Raw genomic sequence first — 19,220 nt, 5'->3', positions numbered from 1 at the left:
TCGCGGCGGCGACCCGTGCTGCGGCTAAATATTAGCCAGAGAACCGCCAGCAACATAATGCATACGTCTGAGCTTGAAGGCGGCCACGTATGAGTAGGGTGTCGTTGAGAACGCGCAGTCGAACGGCGGCGTCAGCTATGATCACCATGCAAGTCCCAAACGGAAGTTGGCTCATAGCTGAAGTCACTGAGTAACACCTAATTCGTTTCAATAAGGCACCTTGCACGTGAGGTAAACTGTTCTCAATGCGTCCCGAGAAGTAAAGTATCTGCGAAGGTGGCCTTGCGGCTACCTTAAGTGCTTCTGAAGCAATATGGTCCACTACCACGAACAAGTTTCTGCTGAATTCGTTGATTTCACCACCCGCATGGATGTACTAACGCAGGATCATACCCAAAGGTGTGCAACCATGTTGCGACTAGCATTCAGGGATCGCGAGAACTCCGTCGCTGTTTATAATTACATGAATTTTTTTTATTGTACGATTCCCCTTGGCAAGCGAGCGGTGCTAGAGCTATCAAAACGAAGCTTTTTCGCGAACCCTCGCAAAATTAAAAAACCGTGGCTGCTGCTTCCGTCCTGCAGCAACAGCAACGGCCACGAACCCTGTACAGAAAGGTGGCTGCACGCACGAGATGACGACTCAAGAATAAAATAAAAGAATTGCTTGTCCGACCGTGTGCTAGGTGTCCATTATTGTCCCACAAAGTCACCCCAAGTCATAAGAAGTACCCAAAGCGTTTACTACACAACACACATTCTAGGTGTGGCAAAAATAATAGCGCTAAATACAGGGTCAACCAATAAAAAATCTAAGCATCATTATTAAGCACGATAGTAGAAAACAGGTGCTATGCAACCTTTATTCTGTAAATTTGGTTTATTGAAATATACACACTCGGCCTTGCTTTGTCAAGGAATTCCGTTCATGGGTAGGCTCTAGCCATCTCCATTGGAAATAATGTAAGTGCATCCTTGTGGACTGAAACCAAGTTGAATCAATTATAAAGGAAACCGATCATGAAGTCATAGGAAAAGTAGGGAAGATGGTGTTTTTAACATAAAATATGAATTATTGAAGAAAAGACAAAGTACCGACAGAAAGTTGTCCTTTCTTACATAACTATAAACAGACAACTTGCCTTCAGTTATTCTCGCCAACTGTTAGTGAGAGTACAGACACAGACGGCTTAGCTGCCTTGAAGCAGCATACAAATGGGCAGTTGAAAGCGAGCGGGAGTTTTACGCGACTCCCGAAACAAAATGTCGGCACATAGAAACGCCCTCGGTCTGCTCTGTGGGAAGGACGCCAGTTCTGGACAGGCTTGGGTCTTCCAATTGTTTTTTATTTCGAAACACGAATCGGCGAACCGGGCCGGATTAGCGAGATCGAGAAATGATGTGAAGAAAACAAAAATTCACGGTGAAATAGGAGAGACACGGGAAAAAGCTTTATGTGAGATTCGCCAGTGGCTTCATCCCCACGTCCCTTCCCAATCCTTCGTTTCACACAATTCACACTTTTTCCGCGGCCAGGCGACCCACCTCGGGGCCGACGAACCCTGTCCGAAAAACTGGCTGCACGCGCGAGATGATGACCCAAGAATAATGGCAGGAATATTAGCAAAAAAAAGAAAAGTCGGCCCGTTGCGCGGCTTCGTTAGCCCATCCGCCCTTTCAGGAGGCGAAAGACGTGGAAAAACGAGCCACGGCGCAAAAGAAAAAAAAAGAAAAAAAATCATGGGGAGTAGTGCGGGCTCTACGGACAATGGGAAAAACCGGCCGGCGGACGGGAAGCAGCCCAAGAAAGGCGGCCAAGAAAAACCGGACCGCAGCAGTCAGTGGCGCGGGTGTGGTCGGGGGTCCCACGGGGCGTCGTTTCCCGAAACACGTGGGAAGACACGCGTGACGACAACCGGGTCTCGCGGCTGACCACGCGAGCGGCCAACCGTCCGAAACGGCTACAGCTGCGGGCGCTGCTACGAGGCCCACCGCGTCGTGCACCCCTGGCTCGGTTCTCGTGAGCCCATACGTGGGCTCCAACAAAGGCAGACGAGAACTTTCGCGGCACAAATTGTTATCCTAGATATAAACTCGGTTTACTTTTTAATTTGACCCTGTGGCATCCACGCAAACGTTCCTCGGCTTATCATCATCTAAACACCTCGTGATAAACAAGAAGGAAACGTTATCTCCAATGGAAAACTAATCATTAGCAGTTACGCAAAACACCGTTAAAATTATACTCCCTTAGCTCCAACGCACGTCTTATAACACCTACGGCAGATCGTACTTACAATGGCGCCAAATGAGCCCCGGTGATTGTTCAGTACGTTTCTCCCAACTATCTTGTAAGAGCGAAGTACTGTTTGCGTAGGCACTATGTCATTCAGCTTTCTCGCATAGAGTTTTCTCGTATAAAATATACTATAAGATCAAACTCTCTCTGCGATCGTTCAGCACTATCCTGGCGGTCAGTGCACCAACCTCGCTTCGGGCGTTATTGTGGCGCTTTTTATTCCACATTAAGGCAGCGAATACTCTCTACGCCCAGGCATAATCATTGAGAATTATTGCACTTATAATGCAATTTAACCTCCAAAATTTGCTAAGGCACGAAATCATTTCACGCCAGAACTACCAAGTTTACGCAGCTTCATGCGCGGTGCTGGCTGAGCCGCCATCTTTGCATCTCCCAATGCACAATGCTGTCACAACAACAAAAACATTACTGTCGGAGATTAAAGGAGTTCCTAAAATTTACAAGACCAAGACGATGTACCGAAAAATTACATATTGCGAGTACTTATTGTGAGTTCCAACACGCTGTTCACTGGAATTCCTATGCAAGTGAGTCAAACAACGAATATCATCTTTTTCTCTTTTTCTATCAAGACTGGTGCCGCACATAGATCGAATACGGGAGCAGTCTTATTTTTGAATTCACAAAAAACAACGCAACAGCCTTTGATCAAAAGCTGTGTAGCAGCCCTATTGTCTTGCACCGTTGCAAATCGTCTCTTTGATTAGAAATCGCCTACATTCAATATTGACACAGGTACGGCATCTTTAATCTTTTTTTCCCGTGACCGTTTTGCACCAGCTAACAATTGTTACGAAGTTATCGCTCAGCGCAAAGCGCGCCTCTTCAAATGTTGTCGTCGATTCTATAGCGAAGTAATCACGTCTAACCAGACTGGGCAGCGAAATGGGCACACTCTGGGCGAGCACTAGATATTAAGCTAGAATGCGCGATAAATCATAAATAAATAGGCGACGCACTTAATCTGTGGATTTTGACAACCGACGACTCCATTCGCCGATACTCTTGTGTTTTTATTGTCACTTCTCTTTCTAGTCACCAATTCTTCCAATAATCAGTGGAAATCATAACACAGTTTTGGCACTGTGTGGTTCTTAACTGTCATACAACACAACAATATATTGGTTTGAGTTGTCCTCGAGAATGCCAGCTCAAATGCCCCAGGATAATTACAGTTTATCGAGAAAATGGTGGGCCGACAGAGAGAGGGCCGTGCAATGTGAAGCGCGCTGGTGCTCAACTGGAAGCTTTCGGCGCCAGTGGTTACAGCCACAATTTGAAAGGGACTCATATATAAACAAAGAATATAAACGACCAGCCCCTCGCCTTAACTTAAGTGTCGGAGATAACAACAGTACACACAAAGGTCGTATAGGCGTAGCTTCCTTAAAGCAAGACTCGTATCACCCCTCCCCCCCCCCCCCCCCCCCATCCCGCACCCCCTTTTCTGCTATTCATTATTTTTTGGTGTCGCTGAATTGCACAAGTGTGGTGTGGATGCGTGAAAAGTATTTTTTTTTTATTTATCCAAGCCATTTGCATAGTTAAGAACGAATGCGGCACGCTATCAATATGTTTTTTTTTTCTGCCTCAAAATGACATGTGAAGACATTGCATGGTAATCAATTATACATATCTCTCGTCCCAATGCATTGGCTACCATAATGAGAAAGTAAAGAGAAAATAAAAGACGATAACAACAACCAAGTTATGTGCGTGTGTGTTTATTCAATCAACATAGCACATAGCCATATATAACTAAATATAGTTATCAACAAGTACAGCTTCGCTTTAGAGGCAGACAAGGACATTTCAATCAACCATTTGCACTTGCCGTCTTTATGAAGTAATTGATTTTGACCTATGTGGCCTACCATAAACCGTCCCAAGACTTGTTATTGTCGTGAAGAAGAGAAGCAAATTAACTGGTTCAGCTAGCTTTTCATACAATCTATCCCGTACGTGTACTGTCTCTTTAGTGTGAAAGCAAGCAGCTTTATTTCTACGAAGGAGATGTTAATTGGGAAACTTAGCACGCAGCCAATCACAAATTGCTGGTGATTGTACAACTCTGTGAAACTCCTCGTGGCCTTCCAGGTATTCAGAATAAGTAAAATATAAGCAAGACCTTGTCTATAACTGCTGAGAGCCATAATAAGTGTGTAGTAAAAATCCTAAAGTGCCGATACCAATCAATACACTGCAATAAACAAGCGCAGCAGAACATCGCAGGTAATATCCGCCGGGGTGGCTCAGTCAGCTAAGGCGTTGCGCTGCTGAGCACGAGGTAGCGGGATCGAATCCAGGCCGCGGCGGCCACATTTCGATGGAGGCGAAATGCAAAAACGCCCGGATGCTTGCGTTGTAGTGCACGTTAAAGAACCCCAGGTGGTCAAAATTAATCCGAAGCCCTCCACTACGGCGTGCCTCGTAATCAGAACTGGTTTTGGCACGTAAAACTCCAGGAAGAAGAAGATCGCAGGTAATTTTCAAGCTATCGCTATAAGCTGACACGAACGCGTTAAGATGACCTCTGAATCATAAACGTTCAAACGAATGCATTCATTGAACTAGGATGGATAGGTGGGCTAGTTGGTATTGCATTATCGATATAGTTAGTATTGCATTATCATTCACCGTGAAATATTTGCTGCTCTAAAGGCCCAACTACACCTACGTGTGCTGGCGCGAGATATCGCGAGCCGGCACGCCTACGTGTAGTTTGGCGTTCAAGACACGCATTGATGACAGAGGTGAATCCGAGTTTCAGAATGCTGTTTGTCTGAGCGCTGACAATTTCTTTACTTTGCTGGATGCTTACCTGGGTAGTACTTTTATCCTCATTGACAACCAACTGTTCTTGCAAAAGAATGGCTCTGGTATCGGTTCGTGCGTAGCACCTTTATTATGTGACCTGTTTCTTTCTGAAATGAATAGAACCCTTGACGACTGCCTTAAGGGCATCAAAAAATGTTATGAGATTTTACGTGCGAAAACGACGATCTAATTATGATGCGCGCAGTAAGGGGGGACTCCGCAATAATTTCGACCACCTGGGATTCTTTAATGTGCATTAAGGGTACACATGTGTTGAATCTTTTTAGATACGTAGACGACTCTTTAATTACGATGGCGCAACAGTGTTTTGTAACTAGCCATGATGAAATCAACAAGAATTTTGTTCACAGCGATGGCCTTTCTTTTACGCGTTAGCTTCCAATTGATAATGAGTTGCAGCTTTTAGAGTTACACAAAAGGCTTTTAAATGAACATGTCTGCTGGTGCTATTCACCGCGAGCGAGAAAACAACTGTTGAACTAGGGCTCTGCCAATTCAAAAATTGTTAAGAGACCTATCGCGACGCTCTGCCTAGGGCCCGCGCTCAGAAGGTCGTGTGTGCAACAGCCAAAGTCTAGTTTTTAACATCATGTCCAGCGGCATTTAAACGCTGGATTCCCTCGTAACACCTCGGTGGCAGAAACCTTGCAGCAGAAGCTTAAACGTATAGCAATAATCCCAAGGTGGGCGAGAAGATCAGCAGAATTACTGAAGAAAGGCACAGGTGGTACCTTACTGTCACAAGGTAAGCCCGCCACCTCAAGAAGGTGGAATAGTGGTAGAGCGCCCGCCTCGGCTGCGGGAGGTTGTGGGTTCGATTCCCACCGCCGCCGGGCACCCACTGGTTCAAATGGGTACAAGCGTACCCCGGCCTGGCGTTCGGCTTCCCTCAGGGGTGATACGCTTGGGAAAGGAGCCTGCGCCCTGAATTCCCGTCGAAACCCTCGTGAGGACAGAAAAAAAAGTGATGTCTGGGCCGCTCCCATGGCGGTCATTTTCCATGTGGCACCCCAAGCACCTATTGAGGTGGGGGCACCTTCAGGTTGAGGTCAAACACCCCTTTCGAAGCATTGAGGTCCCATAATGGCCGAGCACCAGGCCGGGAGCGCGCTGGTACCTATTTTACCGGTAGGTACCCGGCGGCAGCACTTGCCTCCCACAGCCGCGGTGGATGCTCGTCTACAAGGCCGTCTGTGGTTGGACAAGAGGCGCCCAGAGATAAGAGCTGAAAACTCTATTGGGCCCTCTTTCGACATGTGGACCCCCACGACAGCCGAGCACCAGGCCAGGGGACATCTCTACCCATTAGAAAAACCGGTGGGTTCCCGGCGGCACCGCGATTTGAACTCGGTACGTCCCGCATACGAGGCGGATGCTCTACCGCTAGGCCATCCCTGCGGTGAAGTACCTGTTGTGCTTTCCGTCTTCAACAAACTGGATCCCCCTGAATCACGGGACGTGCTGTGCAAACAGGCATAGTCAAGCACGCAGAACGCTACGTGCAGTGTTTCACTGGAGTTTTCTGCCAGGTACCGCTAAGTTGCGGGAAAACGTACGTCGGGCACACCGGCCGTTGCGTGAACGACCGAATAAGCGAACCCGCCAACAATTTATAAAAGATATGAGCGCGCATCATCCTGCGCACTGCAGATCGTGTTGCTGTGAGCCACGTTTTTCTGAGGTGAGGATTCTGGGTACGAGTAGAGTTAAAACCGCGCCGAAACTGCCCGAGGCATATCATATTCCTATCAGGGGTCAAGCTTGTGTTAGTCAAACATCTGTTTTCTTATGTTATGCGGAAATGAAATTGCTAGGTTTGTTGCATACAAGATGGCTTGTCGTTTGCTCTTTGCCGCCCCCTGGTGTTGAGAGTGTGTGCGCAATATATATGTAGCCAGCTTTGTGCTCAATAAACTGTTGGGAGAGTAGCGCCGTCTTTCTTTCCGCTCTGCCAGTATTGTTCCGCTACAAAATCATCTCTATAGCCCAGTTGGGCGATATTTGTAGAGGGGTCTATATAGCAACAAAATGAAAACACAGGAACAAGAGGCAGAGAGAGAATTTCATCTAAAGTATACATCATGCAAAGAGAACATGTTTTGCGAGAACATCCTTCACAGTGGCACAAATTCGATACCACGTGAGCGCGTCAATGCCCGTGACGACTTCAGCGCTGTCTGTTGGCGCGTCGTCGTCCCACTGGATCGGACGGACGCCGCACTAGTCCTCAGCGCAGCTGCGACGTTCCTCCACACGCGCGCAACGAGATGCGCCTGTGGACTTGCTCTGATCACGAAGAGTGCAAAGGACACCTGGCCCAGTGCCCCAGTTTCGCCAAGGCAGCTAGCACAGATGCTCCCTAAACTTATCCGTCTTCTCGGTACGATGTGCACCAGCTAATACGTTTGGTTCGCCATACAGGTAGCCGTCATGAATCTGGCCCCAGCTCCACGTCTATGGAAGCGTTATGGGATAGGATATGGCCATACCATTAAACTAGGCATTGACAAGCGTCTCCACAGAACCAAACAAAATAAATTCAAGGTGACAATTAAGGTTACTGACAGATTGAAAACTACACCATCAAAAAGAAAAAAAAAGAACGCGCAAGGATTGTCGTTTTGAAATAATAAGCTAGCGACATTCGATCACTGGGTAGGTAAATGGCAAATATGAACATTGGTCCCATTGATTGATATTTTGTGTGGCAATGAGAAATACTTCGTCACACTGCCTTGTCATCATCAGCCTATATTTATGTCTCCTGCAGGACCAAGGTCTCTCCCTGCGATCTCCAATTACCCCTGTCTTGCGCTAGCTAATTCCAACTTGCGCCTGCGAATTTCCTAACTTTATTACTCAACCTAGTTTTCTGCCGTCCTCGACTGCGCTTCCCTTCTCTTGGTATCCATTCTGTAACTTTGATTGGTCCACCGGTTATCCATCCTACGCACAACAAGGCCTACCCAGCTGCATTTTTTAAGGCGAAAGCCTTTAATGGCTCATACTTGCGGCGTCCGACCGTCCGTGCCCTGGAACGGTGCCAGCTGTGGCCTCTGCCCCTCACACTCTCTCAGCAATCACGTGATGGCACAGCGGCGCATAGCAACAGTTGCACCGCCACAGCTGTCGCCTCTCCCCCTTACACTCTCTCAGCAATCCATTCCACTGGGAGTGTCATGCACAAAATAAAAAAAAAAGACATTGCATAGTCAGTCGAATGGCCACAGGCGTTCGCCTAACACACTTTGGAATTTACAAAGTGTCCTTCAATTTTTTCTCTTATTGTCAAATAAAATATCGGCTATCCCCATTTGCTGTCTGATCCACACATCTGCTGTCTCTTCCCGTCTCTTAATGTTAGACCTAACATTTTTCGTTCCATCGCTCTTTGTGCGGTCCTTAACTTGTTCTCCAGCTTCTTTGTTAACCTCCAAGTTTCTGCCCCATATATTAGCACCGGTAGAATGCAACGATTGTACACTTTTCTTTTCAACGACTGTGGTAAGCTCCCAGTCAGGATTTGCCAATGCCTGCCGTATTCATTCCAATCTCATTTTATTCTTCTGTAAATTTCCTTCTCATGATCAAGGTTTCCTGTGAGTAATTGACCTAGATAAACGTACACGTTTACAGACTATGGAGGCTGACTGGCGATTCTGAATTCTTGTTCCCTAGCCAGGCTATTGAACATTATCTTTGTCTTTTGCATATTCATCTTCAACCCCACTCTTACACTTTCTCGGTTAAGGTCCTCAATCATTTGTTGTTATTCGTCCCCATTGTTGCTGAATAGGACAATGTCATCTGCTAACCGAAGGTTGCTGAGATATTCGCCATTGATTCTCACTCCTAAGCCTTCCCAGTCTAAGAGCTTGAATACTTCTTCTAAGCATGCAGTGAATAAATAGCATTGGAGAGGTTGTGTCTTTTGGCCTGACTCCTTTCTTGATGGGTAACATTCTACTTTTCTTGTGGAGAACCAAGGTAAGCTGTGGAATCTTTGTAGGCATTTGCCAATATATTCACGTATGCCTCCTGTACTCCTTGATTGCGAAATGCCTCTATAACTGCTGGTCATAGAATTAAGTGCCTATTGAATGAATTGCCTTTTCATAATCTACGAAAGCCATATAGAGAGGTTGATTGTACTCCACAGATTTCTCGATTACCTGACTGATGACATGGATATGATCCATCGTAGAATATCCCTTCCTGAAGCCAGCCTGTTCTCTTGGTTGACTGAAGTCAAGTGTTGCCCTTATTCTATTGGGAATTATCTTGGTGAATATTTTGTACAATTCTGAAAGCAATTGCTAATTGGCCTATAATTATTTCTCGTCTCCCTTCTTATGAATTAGTATAATGTTGGCGTTCTTCCAGCTCTCTGGTACCATTGAAGTCGTGAGGCACTGCGTATAAAGGGCCAAAAGCTTTTCAAGCATGATATCTTCTCCATCTTTGATTAACTCGACTGTTATTCCATCTTCTCCAGCAGCTTTTCCGCTGGTCATGAAAGTAGCTTGGCTTGTGCTGAGCTTTAAAAACATAAACCTGAATACGACCATTTACTCAACGTTGAGATAGGGATGAGTTTTTGTTTGTTTTTTCAGCTAATCACGTTTTCGGCAGTAATGATGAATTCGCGCTCTTTAGGAGTACAGCGCAGTGTTCTAGCGTCATGAATCAGAGAAAGCGCTTGCTCTCGGAATTTTTATTAGTGCTAACGTGGAGCGACACTGTAAAAAATACCTTTTTTCTGTCATCCTTTCTGCTTATTTGTTGGAGAAATTGAAACGAAGGAAAAAAATTTGGGTGGGCTTAGAACCCCTCCAAGCATGGTGGGAGTCTACGACTCTGCCGGTTGACCGCAAGAAAAATACAGCAGTGCAGGAGCGCTCTTAATAAGCTCTTTACCACATGCAAAAAAAAAAAAGAAGTCACAACAATAACCGACCACCTTGTTGACACGAAGCGGGCCGCCATTGTCACCGTACAGAAAAGAACGCCAGGCAAACACCTGTGACTGAAAGAGTCGCAACCTGCTCCTCGGACCCCGAAAGTATTCTGCACAGCCAGGCCACTCGGAGGACAAAAACGAAAAAAAAAAAGAGAGAGAGAGCGCATCAGTCGCAGGCCAGGCGTAAAATATTGCAACAAGCAAACCGGATCCCAGAGTCAACTTGGTGTCGTGCATTTGTTGCGGGCCGTCACACGCATGCACAAACGCCGGCCAGCATACACGAGGTCACCACATAGTTGTATGCAGCAAAGCGTATGTGGCGCAAATAGTGATTTATACGAGAGAGCATCACATGAATACAGCGTGACACTGGCGGGCACCACGTCATTACGAACGTACTGCATTTTAAATGAACCTGCATAACGTTGCATTGTATAGGCTGGCGGGGCCTGTGCGTCCACTGATTCAGTCAGCAAGGTAGCATTACCGTTGACTCTCTGCAACACGGCTGCGCGTGTCCACACAAGCAGCCTGTGCTGTGCGCTTCACCAGTGCTTATACTTTCTTGCAGTAGACAAGACTCAGGAGCTCGTGTAAACTGCTGCAAAGGTGTAACGAGTGTACGCGCTAAGGCAATTAATTTCGAAAATTGACCAAGGTTGCTAAATCATGAAATCGAGCATAAGTCATGAAATTTCTTCGAATCTAAATGCAATGTTACTGCTGGGACTTCCTTCACACTGACAGTGGTCCGCGTTCTTTCACCGTGAAAGCGTCATCACGTAGACGGAACTTGGTAAATATAAGCGCACTTTTGACGAAGTACTGATTTTGCCAATAGTGTACAGGATACCAATTTAACGTACACACTAGTACAAATGCACTACTTTCGGCGACCTGTTGAAGGTACCAAATGCACATCTGCTCGGCCAGTGCTGCACCGAAGTAGGTACAGGACACGGGCCATCCAGGAGCGTGCTCGCTATCCGACACATTTGTTGTCAACAGGCGCAGCGCTTCATAATGCCGAGTGTAACCGGAGTTACAGCGGCGCGCAACAAGTTGCACACACCGAGAAGCCGCGCTTCTATTGTGCCCAAATAAACTCTCTCCGATTTCAGCGCCAACAATGACACGGCTTGCGCTGGCGGCCACGCCTTGGCCAACAATGAACCCCGCTCCCTATTGCATGAAAAAAAAAAAAAAAGAAAACTGGCAAGTGCGGTCGCGCGCGCTCCATGGGGCTCCACCAACCGCCGCGGGAGAACGACCAGCTCGCTTCGGCAGCGGAGCGAGTGCAGAAAAGAACTCTCCAGGCAGCTTTTGCATGAAGAGCTTCCAACTCCCCCAGAGATGTTCCCTCTATAGGAAAGATTTGATCGGCAACGAGCACTGCGTGCCAGTTCATTTTCGGATAATAAACACTATACACGCGACTATTTCTTTATTTGCGATATACAGAAGCACAAATTAATTCATTGAGGTCACAGGTTCGATGCCGGCCGTGGCGAAATGCGAAAACGATTTGGGTGCACTATAAATAATCCCAGGTGGTCAGAGTCCTCCACTACGGCATTTCTCCGAACCAGATTGTGGTGTTGGCACGTAATTCAACAGAATTATATTTAACTTAGTGTATATGTATATATTTGTTTCAATTGGAGGTCACAGGGAGAGAGGCCTTCGTCCTGCAGTGGACATAAATATAGGCTGCTGCTGATGATGATGATATATTTGTTTAGTGAAACAATGCATCCAGAAAATCAAGTACTGATACAGATTGTGCTGTTCGTGCTACGCAAGCCGCTTGGAACTGTAAGCGCAAGTCCCAAGCCAAAAAATGCATCCGACTGTTGCTCGCGAGCAGAGCTCCTTCTGCTGCTCGGATTGGTTCGACGAGTTTGGGTGCGTTCTATGTGAGCTCGGTGAATTAGATTTAGGTGAACCTTAAAGAACCTCAGGTGGTCCAAATTAATCCGGAGTCCCCCACTACGGCGTGCCTCATAATCAGATAGTGGCTTTGGCACACAAAACCCCTTATTTTAAGTTTTTACGCGCGCCAACTTAATCATATATATACACACATAATTTTCCAACCCTGCTTTAATACCTGACCTTTCTTTCATGAACATAATTTCTATATTTGTCGTTTCATTATTCTTGGAGCTCCAGATACAAACAAACATCATATTCAAAGCATCGCAAATGTCTAGCCCACATTGTGACAAAGCCGCTCTTTTCAGAGCTCATTCATACTCTACACGCACAAAATAGTTCATTACAGCTAAAACACTTCCCTTCGCATTAAAATAACATTGCACTCGGCCACGCAACGCTTCAAACAACGAAGCTGGGCGATCGTAGCCCAGCATTTTCCGGAAGTGCGCGCGACCTTTTCATCTTATTACTTATGATGATGACAATTTCTTGTACTTACGGCCATCACTGCGTGTTGCATAGCGCAGCTTGCAACACCGACAACGCGTTACAGGACACCCGCTCCGTGAATGCATGTCTCTCTCTCTCGCTTTCATAGCGCGCAAAACCTCTTCACCCAACACCCCCTAGACTTGAAGCAACACCCCCTGTTGCTTCACCTCGCAGAGCACGAGCGTACGAACGCGCCAGCTGTGTACGAAGACGACCACACTCGAACGCAATCATATGGTTTGCATAAATGCATGCTCTGCAAGCGTGGCTGTATAGCCTAGTGGTTACGACGCTCGCCTCGGGACAGGGGGCGCGCGGGTTCGAATCCCGCCTCGGCAAGAATGTCTAATTTATTTTCTTTCTTGTTAGTTTCTTGATACGCACTACAAATTACGGCTGCCTTAAACAGCCTCGCTGTTAAAAAAATTGTGGTTGCCTTCTACGTAATGCCAAAAATTGCGCGAATCGGTGCAGCGCAAAACGCCGAAGCGCGTCGAGCTGGTGGGGCCTTAGCGGCCAGAGGCGCGCTTTGCCGTCATCCTATTGTTTGAAGAAGTTCTATGAACGAGCGAAGGAACGGACCTGCTCGTTGGCCCACGAAAACCTCGAGATCGAACACGAAAAATATGGTTGATCCCTCTTTCATAGTAATCGGTATAACGCGAAAGTGAAACGTGTCTTCACAGAAGCTGTTGCATGTTTATTGTACAGTCGAGTGCAAAATATTAGAGACCACGGGAGCGGCGACTAAACTGCATGGCTGCGCCTTCTGACGGCTGCGCGCCGAAGTTCGAGAGCGCGTACTGCGCACGTGCGTCCTTTCTTACCTGCCAGCCTGCTCGTTCGCTCGCTTCAACCGCGCGCGCACCGGAACGTGTGACAGAGCGCAAGGTGTCACTTCTGCAGTCACCGTCGAATCGCCCGAGTGATGATGTCGTCATATCGTGACGAAAACACTTCATTTACACTGGCAGCGCTCGGAGCGCGCCACTCTCTGCGCCTTGCTTCTTGACGCTCCCCGGCGCGAAAAACATGCTTTGCGTCACTTTTTCTGAAATCGAGTTTTGTGATAAGGTCAGAAAGCAGCGATGCCTTTTGCGCTCCACTTCCGGAAACTTAAGCATGATGCAATTATTTGTGGTACTCAGTCCAGATATCATGTGCCCAGACACATGCGTGAAACCACCGAATATCGAGCAGCTGGAAAGAGCCAAGGAAGAGAATGGGGAAATGAAGTGTTTTCGTTACGATATGACGACATCATCACTCGGGCGATTCGACGGCGACTGCAGAAGTGACACCTTGCGCTCTCTCACGCGTTCTGGTGCGCGCGCGGTTGAAGCGAGCGAATGAGCAGGCTGGCAGGTAAGAAAGGACGCGCGTGCGTAGTACGCGCTCTCGAACTTCGGCACGCAGCCGTCAGAAGGAGCAGCCATGCAGTTTAGTCGCCGCTCCCGTGGTCTCTAATATTTTGCACTCGACTGTACGTGAAGAATTAAGTTGCAAGTCGCCATCAGCGGCACCCTAGCACTGCACAAATGAAAGTTGTCGAGCGACCCGCGACCGGGAGACATCCCCCGGAGACACTGCACTGCATGCGCTGGAGCACTGCGCAAGTCCGCCATAAATCACAGGCGTTGCCAAACCGTACGAGCGGAACCGAGCGGGTTGTGAACTCACGGTCCGCTGTAGCGGAATGCGCACGATTTCAGGGATTACGATTTGCGGGCATTGAGGCTGCGTGATCACTAAACCGGAGATGAATGAGCGCAGGAGGAGGAGCAGGAATAAACGTTTATTTTCTAAACAGTATCCCGGGGCAAGCCCCGCTTCTACTCTCTAGGTGGGAAGTCTCTTCATTCCACGAACCCGCTGGCCTTCGCTGCCTCCTTGGCCCTGGCGACTAGGTGTCGTTGTTGTACCAGGTCGTCGGAGACGAGCTTGACCTCGTATGTTTCGATGAGGTCTTGGCTTTTTAGGGGCGAAGCTCCTTATAGCGGCACCCGTTCGTCCCCGTCGTAGTAGGTAGCCACGTCTAGTTTTATGAATCGCTCAATAGATGGCGTTGTGTGTCCGTATATGTATGTATAGACCTACACCATGTTTGTAAACAGCGGTAGGCACCGTCGATATATTTTAGGCCCTAGAGCGACGTCGCGTACGCTCCGCCCAACGTTTGGCTCCGCCCACGTTCGCCGCCACCGCTTGCACGCGCGGATGGCGCATTTTTTTTTAATGGGGTGGGGGAGCTAAAACCACGATTTCATTATGAAGCACACAGTAATGGGGGCGCCGGATTAAGCTTGACTACGTGAGACTAATGTGCACCCAATGTACGTTCTTGCATCTCACCTCCATCGGGATACGGCCGAACGAGACGCTAGGCCTAGCTCGTTGACCGCCGCAGTGACGGCCGACAGCGCTTGCGGCCTGGCCTGCTGCTCATCATTGTGCGCTTATTTTCGACAACACGATTAATGTGGGCTTAAATGAATCGGTTTTGTCGGTGTCGTTGGTGCGAATAACAAACGAAACTTAGTACTTGCAAGCCAGCCGAACCGCCTCGCTGAGACGGCCGGTGATTCGGTTTCCGTCTGCGAGACGAAATGCCGTCGGGTCGTTGCTCCGGATCGCGCCAGTGGTTTAGTACTGGGCGCTGCTTTACGAAACACGCGCAAATTCGAGATAGCTTTTCTATTAAGAACTATCTTATGTTAAAAACAAGCTGTAGCCGATTTCTACGTCGCCGTGAGCGGCGATAGAAGCGATCGCCTCGGTGATGGGACCGGCAAGGTACCGGCCCTACAGCGACGCCGCCTGTGTAGGCCCGCGCAATGTGAGCTAGCTGTTGTACGCGGCCGTCCGATCGCTCAGACTCTGTACTAACACTGCACATTTTGTTTCGCGCTCGAAATTTAACTGACATGTTTAGGCGCATTTATGACTTCCACACTGCAATAAATGCAGCTGTGACCCTGCTGCCTGCGTATGTGAACGTGTGATAGGATATTTACACTGCTGGTGGCTCAATTCTTTGAGATGAAAACAAATTCGCATGTGACGTGTTTTGTGGGGCATCTGCTCGCTCGACGTATACATTCAAGGCTAATCCTAATCTAGCTTTCCCACAGTGCGGCAAGCAATTATAATGGCACGCTAATAAGGATCCTAAGATCGTATATGATCCTAAGATCGTAACGATCCCAAGATCGGCTAATGCACGCCAATCAAAATAAAAGAGAAGCTTAATGGTTACGAAATGTTTTGCGCATGATGGATGATCTGGTATCATAATCCAACTTTTGCTTTTTACCGCGGCGGCCCATTGCTTGCGACTATTTTCATCAACAGGAAACGTATGAAAACTTTAGTCTCTTGCGTATTTCGACGCAACTCAGCTCAACCACATACTGCGTTTCTTTCATTGTAAAATCGTAGAATAAAGACCTCACAGATGGAACTGCACAACCACCCGCGAAACCCAGCGGCTGCTGTGGTAGGCGCGACCCGGGCGGCGACTCGGCGGCGGAGTGCCTACCAAGCGAAACTAAATTCCGACGACAGCGCCACCGCATTTTCGTGACGTAGCGCCGTGGTGTAGGTCTATACCCATACATACATATATATGTATACGTATAGTATAACCGGAAGCCGACTTCCGCTTCCGGTTCCACTTCCGGTGCCGCCTCCGTTTCCACTTCCGGTTCCGCTTCCGGTTCCGGAAGCCAGCTTCCGGCTTCCGGAGAACGCTTCCGGCGTTTTATGAAAAAAAATTCCGAAAGTTGTGTCCATAGCGCGGAATCGAACCAGGGACCCCTCGCTTCCGAACGCGCGGCGCTAACCACTACGCCACGAAGCGCACATAGACACACGCACCACGATGGCAATAAATACCCAACATTAACGAAAGGCCGCGTTTCTAGCGCGTTTCTAACGCGTTTGTGCTAGCGCGTTACGGCCCGTGTAAGAAGCTGGTGTAAGACGCTGTGGCCTCTCCGCCTTACCTTCAACGCGTTTCGAACGCGCTGCCCAAGGCGGTGGCAAGTGAAGTTCAAGTCGAGGAGCGTTTATGAATACGAGGGGTATACTCTCTCAGCAGTCATGTGATGGCGTCGGCAAACGCGGTGCACGTTCCGGCATGTGTAAATGGCTGCGTAAGACGCTGTGGCCGCTCCCCCTTACTAGAGAGTACTGCACGTTTCTAACGCGTTTGTGCTAGCGTCCCCTTAAGCGGGAGATCCGATGATTCCCTCCGGAGCTTTTTGCCTGGCGTTACAGTTTTTCGGTGAGGGCGATGCGTCTGTGTGAAGATGTCATGGGCACTCTAAGATCAGGTGTTTCAAGGTATCCGGTATGCCGCGCATTGGGCAGAGGTATTCTTGTGCGTTGAGTAGAGTCTATAGATGCATAAGTATTTCGTGGGTGTAGTCTTCTGAGTGTGGGGCTTTCTTTGTTGAGCTATGAGTGAAGTGATGCGTACACCCTGCGTTCCAACGTGTGATGTTGAAGGATCACTGAGTAGGAGATGGGTACGGTCTCTGCAGGAAGGGTTAGCCCGGCAGGCGTGATCGCGGGCCGCGGCGTGTGCCGCCTCGTTCCCCTCCAGCCCCTCGTGCCCAGGAAACCATGTAACGCAGCTGTATGGGATCGGAGTGCTTCGGCGCCTCAATACCTTTAATGTTTCTGTCGAGAGGCGACCCTTAGCGTAGGTTCTGACAGCTGCTTAAGAATTGGAAAAGATGACAGCTGCGTCCATGCAAGTGCTGGTTGCTAGGGTGATCGCCACCTCTCGCGTAGAAGGAGTAAATATTAGCTGTTATTCTTAAAAATAGCAGACCCGGAAAAAAAAGGCTTCCCTCGCTCATAGCTTTAAGCACGCTAGATCTGCCCGCTTGGCCTTGGCCTCCTATTATACTAGTACTTCGTCATGCCGCCTCGAACAGCCACAGTGGCCGCCATACGACGGGGCAGGCTGTCGAACAGGTGGACAGCAAGGTCGGTATGCGCCAAATGATTCCCCTCGGCCACGCACAGTTCTTCGACCGAGGCTCTGTGAAGCGGTCGACGACACATAGACCGCTTTACGGAACCCCGGACATTTCTTATTACATTGATGTCGGCTTCTTGCGGTTGCCACTCCAGCACCATAATGATTCTTTGCACCAGCAACCGAATCACCGACACTGCCATATGGGCAGGGCAGTGTCGGTGATTCGGTTGCTGGGGCATATAGGGGTGTCTTGCTGGTAGTAAAAGAAGCCGTCCGGAAAGAGCCCGTCCAAGACGTGGGCGAGCAGCGGGCTGTATAGGAGATCTCTGTATGCGGTAGCATTGAACCGGCCTTCGAGAGGCACCAAGGACCAGAATCCGTCCATTGATATGGCTCCCCAGATGCTGACGCTGCAACGTCCACTGGTGGCCACTCGCTGAATATTTCCTCCTTCAAATCTGTGAAAATGAAGGAATGTTTGTCATTGATAGGCTCTTATTTGGGCGTGATCTGCAAACATGAATTCCTAATACGGTGGTGCACAATGAAAGCGTTGGATAGAGCATTCGAATGACGGAGCATTCAAATGAGCATCACTGTGTCTTGGCGGTCGTAGCGCTGCATCGATAAGGGGCTCGAGCAGCCGCTCAGCGAAGCATTGCCGAAGAAGCAGGAAATTTTAACTGATACGCAGTTTACTGCGTCTGCTGGGATCCCTCCCTCTGTATAGGCGGTAAGGTAAGTTCTCCAAGGAAAGCAATGCATACGTATATAGAGTGACTATACGTAGCAATACACAGGTAGTAACTGTATCGTAGCTTCGAGATTACTGACTACTTCGGTGCCTCATTCCTAGAAAAATGTGAGGCCAGCGATCATACTTTTGTGTTAGTCCTCCAGATACGCCGGTGCTGGTGTCATCGGGTCTTGAATGTAGACTCGTCCGAGAACACGACATTACTCCAGTCCTGTGCAGTCCATGTCTCTTGGGCAAATACCAGCCGTTTGGCTTTATTCATGCCAGATGCTTCCAAGCTGTCACGCGGCTGCGGAGGCCACGTTCATGAAGACGCCGTGTCACCAAGCTAGCGGCCGGGGTCCTTTCTGATCTCATAAGGGGGTCGTACTTTACAGCATTCAGGATGCGTTCGTCGGATGTCGTTGCTCTCGGTCGGCATCCTCGGGGCGGCCTTCATGTATTAAAAATCCTGCCAATTAATTAGTACGCGTACTCCGTAACTATCGCAATTTGTGAGTTCGACATGCCTCTGTCACGCATGGTAACTATTTGAATATGCTCTGCCAAAAATATACCTGGCATGGCTGATCCAGTATAAAATTTGGCATCAATAGTTCTGTTCCTTTGTAAGAATTTACACAGTCACGCGGGTGATAAGGATGGGTGTCGTTCGTGTCCCAACTATTAGATAAGACTGGCCACCGTAGGTGTTTGTCAAGAATTTCTTGCCGCGGATGCTCTAAGCATAACGTTATCTATTGGCGGCAGCAGTGTGTCATGCGCCGTGCGCAAATGGGTTGGGGGACGTTTCAAATAACGTCTTGTGCTGCTTGGTAAGCCTCGAGGCCGTCTTCACGCCGGCGAATACGGTTATCTCGTGCACAACGCCTTTCTCATCTGTTTTTCACTGGCCTTTCGCAGACGACTTCTTCATCAT

This window comes from Dermacentor silvarum, chromosome 6 (assembly GCF_013339745.2).
Source record: "Dermacentor silvarum isolate Dsil-2018 chromosome 6, BIME_Dsil_1.4, whole genome shotgun sequence".
In the NCBI taxonomy this organism is placed as follows: Eukaryota; Metazoa; Arthropoda; class Arachnida; order Ixodida; family Ixodidae; genus Dermacentor; species Dermacentor silvarum.
Note: the sequence above shows the minus strand (reverse complement) of the source record.